The sequence below is a fragment of the Amblyomma mixtum genome, chromosome 3 (assembly GCF_055824585.1).
Source record: "Amblyomma mixtum isolate Tamu chromosome 3, ASM5582458v1, whole genome shotgun sequence".
NCBI classification, from domain to species: Eukaryota; Metazoa; Arthropoda; class Arachnida; order Ixodida; family Ixodidae; genus Amblyomma; species Amblyomma mixtum.
Window position 1 is genome coordinate 359,007,785 of NC_143014.1, and position 19,502 is coordinate 359,027,286.

At 47.7% G+C, this 19,502-nt stretch overlaps 1 pseudogene; it reads left to right on the forward strand.

Annotated features, from left to right (window-relative positions):
- Positions 1–11,712: 11,712 nt before the first annotated feature.
- LOC149356477 (uncharacterized) lies at positions 11,713–12,624 on the forward strand (annotated as a pseudogene).
- Positions 12,625–19,502: the final 6,878 nt, after the last annotated feature.

Here is a 19,502-nt window from a genome sequence, read left to right on the forward strand (position 1 = left end):
ACCCGAGGTCTCGCTTTGGCTCTTGGAGTGTTGCTTTTTCAACAAAAGTGAGCTTATCGCCCATTCAGTTGGCACTGGCTAAGTGCGCTTCCTATTTTCCCTTTCCGATTTTAGGTACAGCCGCGAGTAAAAAAGATTACCACTCAGGACGGAACACCGGAGCGCCGGAATGACAACGCGCGGCGCTACGGGTGACGAATAGGCTGATTACGAGAGCGCCGGACCGTTCCCATTCTACAGTATTAGGGGGGTTCAGCGGACTGTCACGGACCAGAAAAGATTATTTTTCTGTCTCGCCCTCTCTCTTTTTTTAATACAACCTATTGTTACCTCGAGTTCCTTTTGACAAACCATCACGGTCATACAAAAGCAGTAATTAAAAAGAAGCCATCTTTGATCATGACAACTCAGCTGAAAAAAATGCCGCATACGCAGTTACGTAGGGTCGGCACTTCGACGCTCGGGCGGTGGCACGCTTGATAAATCTTACTTCCTGCCATCCCTCCCCCCCCCTCGCCGCAGCGCCGCGTTGTGCGATATATCACAATTCTGATCGCCAGTGATCGCGACTGTACCCGTACAGTTATAACGAAGCTTGCATAAATACCGATAGTTCAAAAATGGCGCCTCGGGGGGAGGCTCGCTGAGCGCTAATGATGAGTGGGCACGCAAACAGGAAGTGACATCAGTCATCATCATCATCATCATCAGCCTGACTACGCTCACTGCACGGCAAAGGCCTCTCCCATGTCTCTCCAATTAACCCTGTCATTTGCCAGTTGCGGCCACCGTATCCCCGCAAACTTCTTAATCTCATCTGCCCGCCTAACTTTTTTCCGCCCCCTGCGACGTTTGCCTTCTCCTGGCATCCACTCCGTTACCCTTAAGGACCAGCGGTTATCTTGCCCTCGCATTAAATGCCCTGCCCAAGCCCATTTCTTCCTCTCGATTTCGACGAGGGTGTCATTACTCACGTTTGTTCCCTCACCCACTCCGCCTGCTTCCGATGTCCTAACGCTACACCTATCATTTTTCTTTCCATAGCTCGGTGCGTTGTCCTTAACTTAAGCTACACCCTCTTTGTTAGCCTGCACGTTTGTGCCCCATAAATGAGTACCAGTAACATACAGTTGTTGTATACTTTTCTCATGAGGGATATCGGTAAGCAGCCATTCATGATCCGAGAAAACCTGCCATATGCGCTCCAGCCCGTTCTTATTCTGCTAGTTATTTCCTTCTCTTGTTTTGGATCAGCGGTCACTACCTGCCCTAAGGGGACATATTCTCTTACTGGCTACCAATTGCGAACTGCTGTTTCCTTGCTAGGCTGTTGAATATTACTTTGGTTTTCTGCATGTTAATTTTTGGCCCCACCGTTCTGCTCTGCCTGTCTAACTCATTGATAATGCTTTGCAGTTCATGCACTGACATCAGTACGAAAAAAAATGTGGCTGCGGCTTAGCTCGGCTAAGCCCGGTTATCCAAGCGAAAGATTTGTTATGCGTGGTTATGCTGTGTTGCTGAGGCAGGTTAGACTGAACCTATTCGGCAACTCGCTGAAGCTGAAGTCCTGGCGGAGGCAGAAGGGGCAGCGGCTGCCTCCGAAGCTTTTCCCTGCCGCTTTTCGGCATCTTTCAATCGCCGCTGAGCCATTCGACGCTACCTTTCTTGTCGGTCTTTGTCACAAGCTTGGCATGTTTAACTTCCCTGCCTCTCACTCAATACTCAGCATGACTGGCAATGTCCGCCGTGTGGTCAGAGTCAGCCCGTCGTCTACGTGACCGTCCCGACGACGTAGACGGTCCCGGCCGACTCGCTTCATTCATAGCGAGAAAGTGCGAGGCAGCAGTGTGTGTATGCAAGCGAGAGCGGCGCAGTCTCCCTCTCAAGCGAAAGGTGGCTCACGTGGTCGGCGCAGCGGCGGAGAGTTACGTGTACGCCACGTGGCTTACACACCTTCACTCTTCCACTTGAAGGTAAAGTGGACCGCACCGATGACTTTGGCTCGGCGAGGTTCCCTTTAAAAAACCAGTTCTTCTAAAGGGTGTGCCATTGGCGTGAAAATGATATGGTGGAACACCTTGGCGTTCAAAGTGCTCCAGCACAGTTGTTCGAGGAAGAGACGACGAGCGACTGTTCAGATGCAAGTGAAAGATACAATATTTGCGCTCAGTTAATCAACATAATTTGCGCTACAAAAGCAAAAAAAGAAAGTACGTAACCATAAAACAGCTCTACAAACAAATGACATTCTATAAAATTTCGTACACTGGATTAAGGTGAAAAGGTAGAAAATACAATATAAAACATCCACTCCGCTTATTCATTAACAGAGTTTCCGCGACAAAATAAACTACGTACTAAGAAAACTGTCTAGCATCAAATATGCCGCACAGTGCTCTGCGAGTTACGTCAACGGAGCTAGTAAAATCTGTTTTCGGCAGATTTAGAAGAACTCGTAAATGGTACGCTAACGTCTGCAGAAGATTGTTTGTGCACGACCGCGGCACAAACTATTCTTCAGATGACCTGGTTCGATGTGAGTGAGTTTGAAATGTAAGAGTATTCAATTTCTTCAGGTATTCCTGGTAATCTACGTTTGAAAAGTGCAGCAAATATAATAGGCAAGTATAATACACGAGCATAATAGGCACAGCTGTGCGCAGACCGAGTGAGTCGTTTACAATCCTGCAGATCCGATCAGGAGACGATATCGAGGCATCTTGAATCAGCTGCTGAAAATACGGCACAGTGGCTTTCTTCAGCTCCGATGTGATTCGATTGCGTAGTTTCTTGAACTGTGCAAATGTGGAAGGATTACGCGCATGTAAGAACAAAGTGAAAGGCGTATTTTTCCCTCCGATCATTTTACCTGCTCGATAACAATCCATAGTTTTCTTTTCGAACGATGCCAAGCCCATACCCCTTGCACTGCTTTGTTTGTGGTTTTACCGTGGACATCTAGTGCTAATCTTCCGACAGCTCTCAGATTTACTTCTAATCTCGACTGAACTTCTGCCCCTAAGCACAGAACCGCACTCTCGAATGTAAGCCCTGGTACTATTATTCTTTTCCAAATACCTCTCAGAAACTTCATATTTGTTGTGCCCGCATAGTGCCCTATATTTCTTTACCCCGGCATCTCCGCCCTTTTCCCCCAACAGACTGTTCATGCTTTCCCTTTTATATCTGCCCTAAGTTTAGTCATATCCGGAGATATTTGTATTCGGCCCCTCTGGGTATTTCATGGCCTAGGTATTTCATGGCATGCGTAAAGGTTAGCACCATCTAGTGAAAAGACGCCAAAGCACATCAACGCTGTGTTGAAGAAATTTTCATCCGTGATTACTGTTAACTAAAGTGGGTGTGATGCTAGCCTTTTTTTTTCGCTCCAAGAAGAAAACTATGCAAATAAAAGAAAATATAACAAGGGACTAAAAGCTTGGTAACTGCCTAGGCTAGGCAACGCTATGTGAACTACTTTGTAATAAACCGAACCCCTGAATGAGGCGTGGTTTTCCACCTTCTTGTCCTTCGGCCGAAAAAGTTGCATTGCCGCATAGTGTTGTGTCGAACGGCAAAGCCAGCACACTGGTCTCGCGGAACCACAGTCGAGTTTCACGCAGCTTACCCCATCTTTCGTTATTAACTTTATTAGTGGTCTGCAAACGTGCTGATGGGCACATTAATTATTTTTGTTAAATTGTGCGGTAGCGAAGAAACGTAAACAGTTGTGGCCACCAAGCTGCGAAGGGACAAAGCAAACGCCAAGTAGAGCAGTTTTCGAAAATGCCTTTATTTTGGTATTATTGTTACAGTAACCGCTGTTATCACTTAGTCAAGCATAGCATTAATCTTTCGTTGGCGTGTCTCACTTTCAGGGCTTTAAATGCCGTAAGGCGTGTCGGGGTAAGTGTGGAAGAGCAGGCGATGTCGACAGTGTGAAGGCGGCAAGATGACAAGGGGATGAAAGAAGCAAAAGCTGCAGCAGGCATGACGAAGAACCCAGAAGCAGAGCACTGCGCGTGCCTGATTCTAAGGTCCAAATCCGGCCCGAACAGGGGGTGAAATCCCAAGCCGTGCCCGGGTCCCATACATTATCCTTTTACGGCGCCCTAGCCCGGCCTGCCAAGCTCATTGGGAGGCTTGGCCGGTGCCCGGCCTGTCTCTGTTCCGGGAGTAACTGAAGTGGTAAAGTGCTTGTGATGTTCACGTAGACTGCTACTGCGCAAGTCACGAAGTGGCCGGCAGTGGCCGGCAGTGGCGCTGAAATTGCAATAACGCTTCAGAAGTTCGTTTGATGAACAAAAATGAGAGAATACAAGGCGAGTCTACCCGTTTAGATTTTGCAAAAATTATCTGCCCTGTGGGCGGCTCCGAAGACTAAAAAAAATGCTTTCATCTCATATTAAAACATCTGCGCCGCCTTAGCAACATCATTTCTTGGTCTGCCGTTGTCTGTCCGCGCGGTCCCCGTTGACCCGAATTAAAAAAAAAACTCCACGGGCGCGAGCGGCTTTCGAACCCAAGTCGGCGCATATACACCAATTTACGAGGAGCGGGCAGGAGAGGGAGAAATACTCTCAAACACGTGCGCTGCGTGACACCCCACTGTTGCCGTCCTCCCTTGGGCTGATAATCCGGCGCGCGGAGCAACGTCGGCGGCTGCTTAGCTACCGGTCAAGCGCGTGTTTGCGTCTGTACAACAAACGCAGCAATGTTGTACGGTACACCAACGTCTTCTAGACGTCATTGTTTTATTGGCGGTTGCGGAAATAGTCGACGAAAGTAGAAAAAAACAAACGGCGCCAGTATGTACGCCCACCATGTTATGCGAAGGCCTCAGCACGTCTGCGGTGTCCATTTCTTCACCGCTTTTCCGCCGGTCCCGAGTTGCTTTGGCAGTGGACGTAGTTGGTGAACGAAAAATACTTGCGCCAACAAAAAGCTTAAACGTTAGCGCACTTTGTGAACGAAATGCAGACAGAAACAAACCCACTGCCTGTGCCTGATATCGGGCGCAGAACCAAGCGCAGCGCCTGGGTTACCAAACTATAATCTGTGCATAATTTTAAGAGATCAAGTATTTGGACAGCCTTGGCAGAGCTCTTTTAATTCAGCAGTACACTGTGTGAGGACTTCACAAATTTGGCCACAACTTCGTTCCGCCGCCCCACATGATCGTCAATATATCGGGAGGGTGGGGGGATCGCCACCTGAAAAAATTTAACATGTCGTTGGTGCAAAAATACTATTTTAATTTGCACAGCATGGCATGAATAGAAGTGGCGACATGAACTTTTACCCAACTGCAAAGTGAGGAAAAATGCAGCCATGGTAACGTAAGATGAAAAAATACACGTCATGCACAAGACGGTAAACTCTGCCATGCATTTTAATAAATTATATGACTGAAATCGCATCGAATGCACTGTAAAAAAAAATCCACACTATGCCTAACCGTGCCAGAGATACAACAAACGCAGCGACTTGAATAGTGCCCCGACCCGATTGAGATTGGAATTTTAAACACAGGTGCGGCGATTCTGCCGGTCAGTAAGTGGTAATAGCGTTCCATTAGCGTACCAACCTATTATATCATTTAATTGCACATTTTCTGGTATTTGTGTACCAGTGAGTACTGGCGGGAGCGGAGAAGGCGAGAATGCGAATTGCTTTCAGTCAACTGGCTTGTATCGCTCGTAGTACGAACAGCCCTACGCAAGCGGCAGGAGGGGCCGAATTTCAATTTCATCGCGCGTATCTCCGCAAACATTCTAATCATCAGAAGTGGATTCGTTTCGGTCATGTACTCGCTGTTTTCAAAATGTTCAGTTTGTAAACGGGGTACTCTGTCGCAAGCTCAGCATCTAAACTGCAACACTCGCCATGTCCAAGCACGCAGCGAAAGCGTGCATGAAAAACTGCGCTCCATGAAAAACTAGATATTCATTGCTCTCCACGATCTTGTGTTGCAACACATTTTGCTTTCGTTTCTCTAACATGCTACACCGTGCCGCATTTGCCCTACAGGCAACCGGCGACAAAAACTACACGCGTGAACTGCAAGCCTGGCACTCACCGATGCTGATCGCTCGCTGCGTCGAGGAATGGTCACTCGCTCCCAGTTGGTTATTGCAGGAGCTAATGGCATAGCACACAGGAGGATGGACACGAGGCGAACGCCCACCCAAAATTTCTAGGCTTGGAAGGAATAAAACGGGCGAATGACACTTCCAAAGATCACACGCTACTTCGGCTGCAGCCCACGGGCTGCAAATTATCAGCCCACGATGGCGTCGGTGGTATGCGGCGCTCGAGTAAAACAAACTTGGCGGCGCCCAGGTATCGAAACTAAAATCATGTATAGAGGAGCTGCTCTGGCCACCGCATTGGACTACTACGCCATCGCCTTTTTTTTTCTTTATTGCTACGCCATTGCCTGTGACCTTTTCTTCCGGGGCCGTAACCTCGTTTAAATACCTAAGTGACCCTCTTCAATATTCTATTGACAATGAGTCCTATTGCCGAAGAAAGGCAGCTGAATTGAAAGCGAAAACAGAAGGATTTCATGAATTGAGCCTGCCAGGGTTTGGATGTTCCACCATTTGCAAACTTTTTTGTTCAGGAAACTGTGACGCTAAATTCAGGCCTTACACTTTTTCCGTCTGAATGTGCAAAAGGGTCACATAGTGTCTGCAGCCTTTGTGTGCGGTTACTTTTGGGAGGAGACAAGCCGTACCTTTTTCGGAGGGTCCACGATGGAGGCCTTGGTTTATCCCATTTGTTTTTCCGATATTCATGCAATCAGTTTGCTTCATTGGCACTGTAGGGCCCCTCTTTTACGTACTGTTATTCAGATGAGACTGGGCAGACTTTCGTTTATTACCTTTATTTGTTACCAGATCATGCTACACAAGGTGCTGTTCGCGGATATTCGAAAGAAATTTTACAGTTCTGTGATTTTTGACATACGCGCTTTTCTTTTGATTATCCGAGTAGAGTGACTCGAAAACCCCTTTAAAGAGACCTTTGTGAGTCTTCCCTCCACCATTGCTCACGACCATGCTCTGTGCAGGTTCCGGGCAAGATGTTTTAAAAGGAATTACGGAAATGATTTCTGCTGAATGCAGCCAAGCCATTTTGTCTCCGTATCAACGGCTGCACTTTGCCCGCGGGAACATGGCTGCAGGTGAAGGAATTATTCTTGCCGTGGAGATTCCACTGCTTTCGTTCTAAAAGAGGTTGAAACGACTGAGCATGTTTTCTTGGACTGCTGAGACGGTTTTTTTTTTTTTTTTTTGGGGGGGGGGAGGGTAGGGGGTTGTCCTCTAGGGGACTCTTAAGAAGGATTTTGCGCTTCCTCCCATGCCAGTAGCGACCTCCCAAATGGAATCCAAGATGTTGTGCCTTACGATCTTGTCGTGGCTTTTGGTTTGCAGAATATATGGAGGAGCAGGACGGCGGTGCGTCGCGGATATCTCGACGCAGGGCCAGTTATAGAGTATTTTATAGAAGGAATTGCAGAATATCGTGACAAGTTCAAACTTGAAGTTCCGGCACCTCGCTGGCTCCTGTACACTCAAACCTTAAAGTCAATTCGAGAATTTGACTATTTCTACGTCAGTCAAGAGTTGAGTGTGACTATTATGCACATAAAGCATCATTATGTTTGCAATAACAAAAAACTTCGCTATCTCCACAGCCGAACTTTCCGCGAGGCAAACTACAAGCGTCACGCGTTGTGCTTTGGATATCTTGGATATCTTTGGATATCGTTGTGCTTTGGACAATCCACAAGTGTGTCACCGTAATTAATACAGCCGCTACAGCAGATGAACTGCAGCCGACGTAGATGGATCGGATGGTACGAAATACATCATATGTAGGGATAGTGAGGAGAAAAAAAAGATGCCCAGGCTTAGCTTGGCTAAGCCAAGAATGCGTTGCATATTGCGCGGTCTTTTTGCGCGAAGTATTGCTTGGCGGCACTCGATTTTCTCAGCAGCTTTTCCTGCGTGATGTATGGATGGATGGATAGATGGATGGATGGATAGGAGCGCCCCCTTTGAAACGGGGCGGTGGCAACAGCCACCATGCTCAGCCGTCCTTTTTTTCCTTTCTTTCTTTTTTGTATTTTGTTCTTTTTTTATTTTTTTAACGTGGTTTGGTGGCTGCCCGGCCGCGCCCAAGGGCTGAACTGAGTGATTGCAATATGCTACGCATAAAAAGTCCAGAAGCGCTTCCTGCTTTCACGTGGTTCTACACACGGCGCGCAGGAATTTTTTCAATTTTTCAGATCTAAAGCTTTAGGTCCAAATTTACACTGGGGTGTTGGTAGTAATAAGTGCCACAATACATCGCCCTTCTGCACTGTGAGCACATGAGCGCAATGAAGCGGCAGGGTCGTTGCCGCGGCGCCAGCACAGAATCTCCCGTGCTGCGGCTACTCAACGCGGTGAGCGGAAGCCCCCACTCCGTCAAATGTTTAGCGTTCAACCGCACTGCACCTGGAATAAAGAAATAGCACAGCTTGGGTGGCGAGTAGCAAAGCCGTGTGAACTGAAACCTGTCATGCGTGGCGCCAGCCGTCGAGAAGTTCAAAAATCTTCGAAAGGGATGCTGTCATTTTGGGTGCGCCATGTTAAGGCGGTAAATGAAGCTTTTGAGAGAGAAAAAGAAATTTCTTGCCATATAATGGCGGAAATTAGGGCAGGTGGGCTTGGTGTGGCCCCCAGGTGGGGCGATTTCCTGGGCCCATGAAACGAGTGCCAGTTGGATGCGCTTGTCTGGCCGTCTGAAGAGTTGGTTCCATTCATCCTCAGAGGGAGCTGGCAGTAAGGTTCGAGGGGCGGATTTCCCTCGCAACCCCAGAGGATGTGTGCCTGGGTGGCGATTTCTCCCTGGTTACAACAATGGCAGACGGCGAAGTATTCCCCGTCTGTGATGAGTTAAAGTCAAGAATGGCTAAGTAGGAAGAGTGTCTGCAACCTGCGGAGCAAGGTGGCTTGCGCTCGATTTAAGTCGGGCTGGCGAGGCGAGAACTGGCGTTTCATCTCTCTGGAAGTTGGATATGTCGGCAAAGGTCTGGGTTCCTCACCAAGAACGTCGGGGTCCGTGTGGACAGCCGCCCGGTTGGTCAGTCGTCAGAACCGTGGAAAGCCCCCTGTATCTTTTTTATGCATGCAGACCATAGGGGTCCCCTGCTGGTCCTATGTAGCAAGCCCACTGGGCTTGCCCAGTGGGCCCCGCGCGATGCCGAGTTGCAAATCCGGCACATATCCCACACCGGGCCCCCATGGGCTGCCCGTGTCGGGCCCACGAGGGCCCGCAATTCCGAGCCCCGTTTGTGCTACTGGGGGAGGCTGTCCATTTGAAGCTGGCGCTTTGCAGGAACATCAGGGAGAAAAATTTCCAAACAGAGAACTTGGACGTTTTATTCAGCATCAACTATTTGTAGATTGCTCCAATTTTGTACAAAATTGACAACCAACGCTTTGCACAAATGGAACTAAAATTATGCGCTTCCAAAAAAAAACTACGTTTGTTAAAATACAAATGCACCTAGGCTATTGATTCTGGCTCCAGTGGAGTAAATTACATTAATTAGGAGCTGTGAGAAAATTTGTTTGCTAATGCCTTACAGTTCCCGATAAAAAGGTACACTAACCACCGAAGGTGTTCTTAAGAAAAAAAATTGCTGAGGCTCAGCTTGGCTAAGCCTGGGGAATGCGAAGCATATTAGTGGCTAGGCTTGGTAATATACGGCTTTCCTTGGTTGAATACTTGGTCATTTTAATACAACCACTAGAAGCCTTCGTCGTGGGGGAAGACAACGGCATGGCTACAGCGGAACGCCGACTAACCCCGAGACGCGCGTTGGGTGAGCGCCTGGATTGCCACAGAAGCCTGCGTTCAAAGGGCAAGGCATCGCGCCGAACGGGTGGTGGCGTTCCTCCCTTCCTTTACGGTGCGGTTCGGGTGTCCACCGAGATGGCAGAGAATTACTGCGCCATTTCCTTTCCTCAAGAAACCTTGGGTTCAAATGGCAAGGCATCGCGCTGAACGGGTGGTGGCGTTCCTCCCTTCCTGTACGGTGCGGTTCGGGTGTCCTCCGAGATGACATTAGGCCCGTAAACATTTCATGCTTACTGTACTCTCGGTTACGGGAGAGGCAGAGATTTCTGTCCTGATCGTTTGGAAGTCAATAAACTTCTCTTTATAGTATGAGACACAAGGACATTCAAGTGGTCGTATTAGAAACAACGCTCTTCCAGCCGGTGCTCTCGTTCTTCGGAGGATTCCATGGCGCGCCTTCGTCATCTATAGGCATTCCGACGCTCCAAACGACTCGACATACTACTACACTCACTACCGTCCACACTGATTGAAGCACAGTTCAACTCTTGCACCAGAGTCGATACACCACTGTCCGCACTGGTTGAAACACAGTTCGACGGCGCGAGGTGGAGGCCGGCTCTCTCATCCGATGTCACGTGGTGTGACGTCACGGTGTCACGTGGTGTGACGGCTAGGGGTCCCGCGGCGACGGCGCGAGGTGGAGGCCAGCTCTCTCATCCGATGTCACGTGGTGTGACGTCACGGTGCCACGTGGTGCGACGTCACGGTGTCACGTGGTGTGACGTCACGGTGTCACGGGGGGTCCCACGGCGACGGCGTGAGTGGTAGCTCTAGCAATATGCTTCGCATAAAAATGTCAATAATCTCTAAAAGCCCCTTTATTTATCAGAGCCTTCGCGGTGGCTGAGTTGTTATGGTGCTAGGGTGCTGACCCAAAAAACGCGGGCTTGATTTCGGCTGCGGCGATCGCATTTCGATGGAGTTGAAATGCTGAAGGTCCATGTAGTGTGTGATGTCTGTGCTTGTTCAAAAGCGCAAGGTGGTCGAATATTCCGAAGCCCTCGACTACGGCGTCACTCATTGCCTGAGTCGCTTTGGGATGTTAAAATCCATCAATCAATCGTTTTATTGACCAGAATTTCCTTTAACAGAAGAGCTACATAAGAGGCCCTAGTGGCTGAAAAATATACGACGAAAAAGGCCAAATTACAAAATGAAACCTGAGATATGATAAAAATTCTAGAACGTTAAATTCTTGCAAGTATACGAAACGAAGCGAACACGCCTAGGTTCACGCGCCTTTTCGGCTGACGTGACGAAGTGGTGCGCAAAAATTTGTTTTTTTTTTATATTAACCAATACCCAATTGTAATATATTTTCTGGAAGGTAGAAATTCTCGATCAGAGGACCGCAAAATCTCAAAATCGAATATATCAACAAAACACACTCTAACCCCGCCTTGCACCTTTTTCAGCAGAGGTGCGGGGTCTTGTACGCGGTCACATGACATCGCTTTGGAATTCACGGTGCAGGTCCTCGGCGAAAACAAGAAAAGAAAGAGTAGAAATGTTCCACTCGAAAGAGGATTAATGGCGTCAGAGTGGAAAAGCATGTGACCACCACCCTTCGGCATAAAAACTGAGCCATCTTATGGGCCACCAGAAGAGAACGACGACGTCCGGCGCTGAACGAACGCCATTCCCGAGGCGCCAAGGCAGCAGCACTTCGCAGTCTGATTACGTGCGCCCTGCGTCCGAGATACCAGACGCGCCACAGAATACTCGGAGTGTAAATCACTACTCCGGCGTCGGCAGCAGCTTCAGCGCTGCACCTCTTGTGAGTTCTCGAACATGGCGTCATCAACGTCGGGCTGTAATGGGTCCTTTGCTGGGACAGGGGGCAGGCCTAGAGACTACGATACCAAGAAGTCTTTGAGTAAAGTTTATGCCGACCTACTGAGGCTATGCCACCTCTACCCAAGCTCTAGCGAGAGCGACGACAGCTGCAGTACCAACAGCAGAAACAGCTATTCTATCAGCGACACCAATGACGAAGATGAAGGCAGAGATTATGAGGCAGTCGGCGTCGTCGACGAAGTTTCACCCGCGGCGCGCCCCAGCATCGATGGGGCCTAGAACGTGGCTCCGCCGCAGCCGTCGTGCTCGCAGGCCGACGAAGGCGCCGACGACGACGAGGACGCTGATCACGAGAAGCAAGTTGCCTCTGTCGGCGGCATGAGCAGCGTACCACTTGGACCTGCGGTGGGTGTTCCGCAAGTTACACTCGTCAACAAGGCCCAGTTTTTGCCAAAGATGGAGCTTCAGATCAGCCCACAAGGAAGGCTGATGAAGCCAGCTCCGACCGTCTGCTTCAGTAGCCTGCACGACGAGTTTCATTACGTGGTCTGGATCAGTTTCATTGAAGACTCCAGCGTATGCGCTGGCGAGTACATGCACCCGGAATCGCCCCGACCAGGCACTTCCTGGAACGGTAAACGATTGTCATTCTCCAAGCTGATGATTTTCGCCTCCGACGGCATCTCCAAGAAACCCATCACCCTCATGCTCGGCCTAAAGTACTTCCTTCAGATCAACATCGCCAATGTGGACAACTACGGCCACATCTTGAAGCACACAGTCGTTCGCCAAGCCGTCGCCAACACTTGGTTTGCGGCTGTAAACCACACGAAACCCTTGGCGTCATCCACCAAGAGGTCCAGAAAAGCGCACTCGCCAGCAAACAAGCGGCGCAAGTCTGCGTGACAACTTTGCCTGGTCCGAGAATCATGAAGCTGGTTTCTTAATAAAAAAAAGAAAGATGCCACTAGGCCCTTTGTGTAACTTGTCTGTGCAATAAAAAAAGGTGGATATTGGCCCGTAGCGGATAGATTTTCCATCAACGGAAGAAAGCACAGCATTTTTCACTCTTTTTAAAAGAAACATTTGTATTGATTAATTTGAAATACGCGGCCTAGTCTACTGCAGTCAGAGCATTTGTTAGCCTGCAACTTTTTTCTTATGGCTCATTGAGTCTATATGTTATTATACATTCCTTCGCCTCCTTTTTGCAACACATTTCTTTTAATGCAGGTGTTGTACAATTGAGATAACAGTTGCTTTTCTTTTCTTGAAACTTCAATTTCCTGATAGTCCTAGGAACTGAAATTATTTTCTTCTATAAGAGGCTGCTACTTAGCCCAAATCCAAAGAAATGATGATTGCTGTCCGGCGCAATGAATTTATATACCAGCAATGCACTGCTTCGGAATTACCCCCAAAAAGTGCATAACAGGGAACATGTGTGGAACCATGAGCCAGCACTCATGCCTTAAAAGACCCATTCCTCTTTTTTCTTTGGGTGAAAACTGCGTGCCAAGCTGCGGACTATGCTGGCACAAACAGTTGGTATTTCATTTCCCAAGAGAATATAGCAGAACGCCGCACCAGATGGGACATGCTAGTGCATCTTTACCAATGCGGTTTTTTCACTGCACTAAGAGAGGCCAGTTCCTTAAAGTGAAAAACGTCGGCCTCATCTCCGTCATGTCTTGTGCCGGAGAATTCGCCGGAAAATAAGGCCATCATTCGACTAACCGTCGTTTCTGACGGTGACAACCTCATGCCCCGTATCATCAATGACTTCAGAAGAAATACATTCACTAGGCAACATCCTTCGAACCACCAACGATAACTTCCAGTTCTCCACCACGGCTCAGTTATATGGGCTATACTTGTCACTGCTGTACAGAAAACTTATGGCGAGATTTTTTTACTCTTAATTTTTTTTATTTTAGACCTCTTAAATCGGGTTGTATGCATTACAGAAGAGCAGAGTTACATCCCTCACGTAGGTTCGGTCGTGGATGTTCCTACGGTTACGTCTAAAGAAAAAACAGCCGGAACGAGGAGGGAACGATGAGATCGTGGAGTGGTGCAGGGCAGCCCTCCTTCAGATGTGCAGGCAAAAACAAACGGCCTCTCCTGGTCATCTCTTTCAACGAAGATATTTGAAACTCTGTTACTCAGCTCAACCATGTACAGCCCCGGTCAAAAATATACAGGCCACCGAGCACGGCCGCCGAGCGGCTGCAGGCCCGAGTGGTGGCGTGCCCGTCTCCCAAGCGCGCTTGGTGCGAGGGTACAGAGGGTGAGGATGAAAGGCTCCCTTGCTCTCAGGCGGGCGAGAAAGGCAGAGTCGCGCTGGCTCTAAGTGCGGCTTTCGTGTAATTGCGTCTTTCCTGGCGCCTGTGCTAGGGCGCTTGCATCGATGCAAAATGCAGAGTTACCTCCCGAAACTTCGGAATTACCTTCGGAAAGCATGGTCTATGTGTCAAGAAACTTCTGCGGCCGAACAGATTCCGCGCGTGCTTCGGCAGTTAAAAAACCAACAAGGCCTCAAGCCCGCATAGCGGCAGGCAACAAGCAATGCGCTGTGCTCAATTTCTTTAGGGGCTCCTTTTATGTGTTTTTTGCTACTCCTTTCGTGAACCTTCCAACCTGCGGAGCAAGGCGGCTTGCGCTCGATTTAAGTCGGAATTAGGAGGCGAGAATCGGCATTTCATCTCTCTGTGGAAGTTGGTGATTTCAGCAAAGGTCTGGGGATCCTCAGTAAGAGCGTCGGGGTCCGTGGGGCCGGCCACTCGGTTGGTTAGTCCTCGGGCTACTCGGTCGACCCGTTTGTTTCCATAATTTCCCGCGTGTGCGGGTACCCACACTAGGTTTATCTTATGCTCGGGAGTGCAGCCGCGAAAGTTGCCTGCAGCGGCGTGGCAGAAGTGTTTAACAAAGGCGTTCATCCCTAAGCTCGACTTTAGATACCTCTTGTTTTCTGATTTTGCTTTAGTCGTCATCCACACCTGTTCTAGAATCGGCTGCAGCCCGGACGGGGAACTTAACAAATGGCCGGGGCAGGAACCAATTTCGTGACACACCCTCACCCTCAAGCCCTGCATCGTGCCCTCCCTCTCTCGCCCTCACAAATTTTTCTGCGCCAATCCTCCCGCACCTCCCCAAATGAACAGCTTATGAGATGGGGATACGGGCGTCCTCAAGACGGCCTGCACTCGTGAGAGTGCCCTTTTCTGGTGCAGATGAATCTAATGTCTCTGATACGCAGATGAGGCAGGTGAAAATCTTTATTTCCATTTCCATAAGATGCGATGCTTTTCCGGTTTTCTACAGACTATTTTTATTTTATTTGGCTTCATGATTATGGCATTCCAGGTTATCGTTTCGTTGGCAAACCCCTTTGCAATGCTCGAGGCTTCTCATTTCTTCCCCAGCCTTCCTCATGATGGTATTATACTGCAGTGATAGAACTGTATTGTGTAATGGTCCAAAGAAGCTTTTCTTATTTTTTAAACTTTCTTAAAATGTGGTTTTGTACTAAGCTGATAAGATAACGTAATACTCGATTCTTCTGAGCACGTTTCTGTTCTCCTGCAGAGGTTCGCGCCCTGCTCACAGGTGACTGAGTCGTGCAGACATTCTTCGCCCTGGTCTGTTTTTAGTCTGGCGCGGTTTGATTGAGACAGCTCTCGTCTTTATGCCTGGCAAAATTTCACGACACCACGCATCTGCATTTTCTTTCCTTACAGAGACCTTATCGAAGTCTCGACCACGTACGACCATCTCCTACTCCAGAATGGTAATAAACAGATTCACAAACAGCGCTACGGAACAAGGACAGAAGGAACACGAAAATCACAGGACGGGCGCTGTTTCGTGTTCCTTCTGTCCTTGTTCCGTAGCGCTGTTTGTGAATCTCTTTATTAAGCATGAACCAACTAGCCCACACCAGAATCCTCCCAGAATGGTAGCTCCACCTGCAGTTATTCTATTTTACTTCATTTAAAATTAGCCTCGAGACCAGTAGGCGTTACAGGGATGAATCTTAATATGTATTTTGGTAACTGTAGGAAAAGGAGTAGAAAAACGCGCACGCAAGCTTTTAGGGCACTAGATTTGCAAGTCTAGCCGACGCATTTTGAAAGGGCTGGTGGTACGAAATTGCTGCAGTGAGTCCACAAAGGCTGGTCCTGTCGCCTGATATGCGTGGAAGAAAACTTTTAGAACAGCAATTAGTGCCGGTAGCTAAGTTCCTCACCTGGGGACATATTAAGTAACGGTGAATGACACGCTGGATTAGAGGTTGGTTTGTTGTTACGGTGGATGTTGTGGACACATATTTTGTGAAGCAAAGGCTAGAAAAAAGTGGTAGGATTTTAACGCAGTTAAGCCGATTAGACGTGCGAAAGCATGTGTTTAGCCTGGATGGCTCAATGCTTTGCTTTGCTGGCTTGTTGCCACGTCTGGCGACGATATTAGGCTCAGGTTAATCTTTGATCAAGGTTAAGCTGATCTCATCTGTTCATGCCGCAGAAGGAAGTTGATGAACACGATGTGCAATGTGCAGCGCAAGATTGTTGCAGTTTAACGCGAGGCGTAATCGGTTGCGGCGATAGCGCAGTGCTCTCGTGCTGTGGGCAGCGAAAATGCGAAATTCGCGCCGTCATGGGTTCGAAACCTAGTCGCGGCAATATTGATTTCATTTCTCCATTGTCGAGGTCAGGGACGCCACAAGATGCTTTGTTCGTTTTGACCCCGTGTACTGTTGCTTTCGCACAAAATAACGGCGAGATGCAAATGCGGCTAAGTGTGAGTTTTGTTTCACAGCCGAAATGCTGGCAGTGTGGCTCTAGTTGTTAAAAAAAGAGTAGAATTGTTTTGTACAGGTCGGAGTGAATTGGCTTCACGTAGTTCGCTGCCCATACGTGAGAGATGTACTGAGGTTACTCGTACACTCTTAGAAAAAAAGGTAGTGAAAACGTAGTAACGGCTGCTGTTACAACCTTTTTTTAACCCCTACTACCTATGTACTATGTTGCTACGACCTTGTTACTACTGGAAAGAAAATTAAGTAGTAACAAGGTAGTAACTTCTGCTGTTACTACGTTTTTTTGGCAGTTACTACACTTGTACTACCTCATTATAACCCTGGTAGTATCCATTACTACCTTGATCTGGAAATGGATGATCGGAATATGCACATGTACGTATACTAACATTCCCGGTGACATTGCTACTCAATGCCTCATGTTTTTATATAATGAAAAGGGTTTCCTAATTGGCAGCAAATCTAACAAAATTGCCAGTGCTGTTTTTTGTTTTCAATACAATATACGCAGCGCGTATGTGTTCCACTCTTTAGTCTGATTTCTTAATTGCACTTTTTCACCAACCCCAAGCTATTGTGCCTGACTTGTGCTCATTTTTCCTTCTGGTTTACTACAAGATGCACAAAAATGGGCGTTGAGTTTCTGATGTCATGTTCATGCACTCCTTGTGACACATTAGAAAGTCACCACGAAGTCAGGTATTCATGTCTTTCGACAATAAAAACTCAGCAGAGACTCTTTTTCGTTAACACAGAAGATTTCCTTATGTCATTGGCCATCAGCCACTGAAAGGTCCTTCTCAACAACATTGTTGTCCCGTGCGAGAATGTAGATGCTGCTGCTACATTTACACGCAATGAAAAGAACAAGAAACAACTGTGGCTGCACATATCACGGCACATAAGTTGACAAGTTAACGTCTGGTGGCGTGGCGTAGTGGTTAGCGTGGTAGGATAGAAACAGGATAGAAACAACTTCAACATAGAAAGTCAAAGGTCCGCGGTTCGAATCCTCCTGAAAGCAGGGATTTTTATTTTCTTTTGTTTTTGCTCTAGTTTTTTTTTTGCTCTAATTTTGCACTATTACTATCTTATATGCATACGATTCTAATGTCAAAAGTCATTAGATTATTTCTTAAGGTGTTTTCTCTCGAGAGGTAGTAAATGTTACTACCTCGCAGCTACTACGTACAGTTACTGAGAGGTAGTAAACGTTACTACCTTGCAGTTACTACGTACAGTTACTACCTAGGTAGTCATATATGTGACAGTCGTTACTACCCTAAAATGTAGTAACCTCAACTACCTTTTTTTTTAGAGTGTAGTGAATGATGTCAATAATCGAGTGATTTTGGGCGTTTCGAAGCAGAAAAGAAGTTGCATCGCAGGTATCCGAGCATTCTTATTCGTGTTGCTGGTTATGCGGATTATATAAAGCGACCGGATGAGGTACGACGTAATGGTTAGTCCATGGTAGCGGTAAAATATTACGAGGCCAAGGATACTGTTAATAAGATCGCGGGTAGCTGTTCTTGACCGTCTTCGCGATGCACGTAAAACTCCGTATTCAGAGCAGCGAAATTCCAAAGGCTCATGAGAGGAATCACAAATAGCCTCAGCTTCTGCCTGTAACGTACTCACATCCTGGCGATTAGTAAAATCTCGACGCACGACGCAGTCGTCAGTGGACTAGTGCATCTTCAAGTAATGTGTAATGTGCTAGGGTAGGTGGTTACTGTACGGCCTTTGTCAGAAGTAAGGAGTCCACGAGGATACTTTCTAAGCCGTGCAGTGGGACCCTGTGGATCCATTGAAGTCGCAACTTTTAGACGCCATGAGGACAAGCGTACCTCTCACCATAAAAAGATTTGGAACCCTAATGATGTGACGTCAAGTTTAGTTTAGGCCACGTAATAACAGCAATATCATAAACTGTTCTTCATTTCTCCTTTATTGCAGCTCTCGGGGCGCGCTTATGTAGGAGTAGTGCTAATTAGAAAGACAATTCGGTCATTATACCCAAATTTTTTAACGCCTCAAACAGCCTGCACCAAATTTTGACCTTCCGCTCATTGTTCAGCCTTTGAACGTGAAACTAAAATAACAAGAGAAAATGAATTCAGTTATCCATTAGTTCCTAAGGTTGGGCGAATTCCTTATGTTGACCTACTTACGCTGATAGTTTAGGCGCCATTGCAAAGAAAAAAGAAATGCAGCCAATATTTTTTAACAAAAGCCACCCTCCTTTAGACTAGTAAGGGAGCGAGCACCGAGCACGTAAAAAGGAAGTTGCGCTTCGGAGGATCGGGGTCATTTGGCTTCACTCCTGCCGCTCGTCGAAACGTGCCTCACTTGCGAGGCTTGTTTCTCCGCCCCGGGTGTCCTTTATGCCTATTCTGGAAAGACGAAACCGGCAGCCGAAACCTGCCGTGCAGTCTGCCCAGCATTCAAAACCGACGAGAATCCTGGACCCGGTTGCAGCGTGTCCCTCGCCGGACGGTGTTGACTCCTATGCTATTGGACGCAGGTACCGCATTATAGGTCGCTTCTAGACTTCATTAGATTTGTCAACTTTATTTTATTCAGACAACCCTCCCCGTAATTTCCCCTGATTCAATAAACGCCGGGCGCTTGCCTAGCGACACCTAGTTTATATAAACAGAACTACTGAATACCACACAACCGTTCCGATTATATGCTCTGAATCAATCAACGCCGCAGTAGAAACAGTGTAGTCCATACTTGTTTGACATTTCGTCTTGCAATGACTTGAATTCTGAACTAGTCTTGTGAATTTCATGTTAATCGTCACGGTGCCATACTCAGTTACTTCAACCAACGAAACCATCGCTTTGGCCACGATAGCGTCGATGAAATGTGCTATATCAACACCTGTGGTAGAACCAGGAAGTCTTCGCCGTCAGTTGGACGGGCCGGAATGTTCGAGTGGCGGTCTTGCAGTCCA